Source organism: Mastomys coucha, unplaced genomic scaffold (genome assembly GCF_008632895.1).
Source record: "Mastomys coucha isolate ucsf_1 unplaced genomic scaffold, UCSF_Mcou_1 pScaffold14, whole genome shotgun sequence".
In the NCBI taxonomy this organism is placed as follows: Eukaryota; Metazoa; Chordata; class Mammalia; order Rodentia; family Muridae; genus Mastomys; species Mastomys coucha.
In genome coordinates, this window is record NW_022196896.1 from 135816043 (window position 1) to 135818327 (window position 2285).

Consider the following 2285-nt stretch of genomic DNA (forward strand, 5'->3'; position numbering starts at 1 on the left):
TTTAAAGAGGCTCTCTAAGAATAATGCAGTCTGGAGATATAGCTTGGTCAGCAAAATATCTGCATAACATGCACAAAGCCTATCTAGACACTGAGGAGGTACAGACAGAAGGACCAGAAGGACAGAATCCTTCTCAGCTCAGGCACATAGCAGATGTGAGGCCAGGCTAAGATACATGAGAACCTATTATTTTATTGATTGATTGATAGATACATACATATATACATACACATATATGATGATATTGTACTAATTATGAGTAGATAGACTCAGGCAATCAAATGTAGATTGTATTTATTTAAAAGAAATAAATGGGACTTTCTAAGGCGGGACCAGCCGGGAGGCACAGGCCTTACAAGTCGCACAGGGCCGCAGGGCCAGGATCCTCTCAGCCTCCACGTGACAGTGGTGGATCCACAACCCTCTCTGCCCCTTCCCTGCAAGCAGAGAGCCTGCCTTCAGGGAGTGCTTTAACCCAGGGACCCGGGTGAGATCCACCATTTTCTCCCTGGTGACCTTTTAAGGCGGGACCAGCCGGGAGGCACAGGCCTCACAAGTCGCAGGGCAGCCTGGTCAGGATAATTTCTACCTTAGACCACACCTAGGAGGGACAACAGACCCACTGCCCTCTCTGTACCTTTCCCACAAGTGGAGATCCTGTCTCCAGGGTGTGCTGTGACCCCAGGACTCAGGACAGACAACTGATCCACAGCCATCTGTGCCCGGGATGTACAAGAGGGGAGCTGATCTCCCAGAAGTACTGACACAGGCTTACAGACCCACAGGAGGAATAAGCTCTAGTCAGAGACAGCAAGAACATCTAACACCAGAGATCAACAGATGGTGAAAGGCAAACACAAGAATCCTACCAACAGAAACCATGACTACTTGGCTTCATCAGAACCTAGTACTCCCACCACAGCAAGTCCTGGATATCCCAAAACACCAGAAAAGCAAGATTTGGTTTGAAAATCATATCTCACAATAATGCTAGAGGAATATAAGAAGGACATGAATAACTCCCTTAAAGAAATACAGGAGAACACAGGTAAAGAGGTACAAGCCCTTAAAGAGGAAACAAAAAAATCCCTTAAAGAATTACAGGAGATCATGAGTAAAAAAGTAGAAGCCTTTAAAGAGGAAACATAAAAATCCCATAAGGAATTACAGGAAAACACAAACAAACAGGTGAAGGAATTGAGCAAAACCATCCAGAACCTAAAAATGGAAGTAGAAACAATTAAGAAATCACAAAGAGAGACAACTCTGGAGTTAGAAATTTTAGGAAAGAAGTCAGGAAACATTAATGCAAGTCTCACCAACAGAATACAAGAGATTGAAGAGAGAATCTCAGGTGCAGAAGATACCATAGAAAACACTGACACAACAGTCAAAGAAAATGCAAAATGCAAAAAGATCCTAACCCAAAACATCCAGGAAAACCAGGACACAATGAGAAGATCAAACCTAAGGATAATAGGTATAGAAGAGAGTGAAGACCTCCAACTTAAAGGGCCAGTAAATATCTTCAACAAAATTATAGAAGAAAACTTCCCTAACCTAAAGAAAGAGATGCTCATGAACATACAAGAAGCCTATAGAACTCCAAATAGACTGGACCAGAAAAGAAATTCCTCCAGCCACATAATAGTCAAAACACCAGATGCACAAAACAAATAATACTAAAAGCAGTAAGGTAAAAAGTTCAAGTAACATATAAAGGCAGGCCTATCAGAATTACACCAGACTTCTCACCAGAGACTATGAAAGCTAGAAGATCCTGGGCAGATGTCATACAGACCTTACAAGAACACAAATGCCAGCCCAGACTACTATACTCAGAAAAACTCTCAGTCACCATAGATATGGAAAAACCAAATCCATGACAAGGCCAAATTCACACAATATATTTCCACAAATCCAGCCCTTCAAAGGGTTAAATGGAAAACTCCAACACAAGGAGGGGAACTACGTCTCTGAAAAAGCAAAAATGTAATCTTCCAACGAAACTAAAAGAAGATAGCCACATGAACGGAATTCCAGCTCTAACAACAAAAGTAACAGGAAGCAACAATTACTTTTCCTTAATATCTATTAATAACAATGGACTCAATTCCCCAATAAAAAGACATAGACTCTCAGATTGGGTACGTAAACAGGACCCAACATTTTGTTGCATACAGGAAATCCACCTCAGTGACAAAGACAGATACTACTTCAGAATAAAAGTCTGGAAAACAATTCTCCAAGCCAATGGTCCCAAGAAAAAAGCTGGAGTAGCCATT

At 41.6% G+C, this 2285-nt stretch overlaps 1 protein-coding gene across 3 annotated transcripts in view; it reads left to right on the plus strand.

Annotated features, from left to right (window-relative positions):
- The window catches only part of Lpin2 (lipin 2), a 77072-nt gene that overhangs the window by 31828 nt on the left and 42959 nt on the right, over window positions 1-2285 (plus strand). The gene's annotated exons all lie outside the window — the stretch shown is intronic.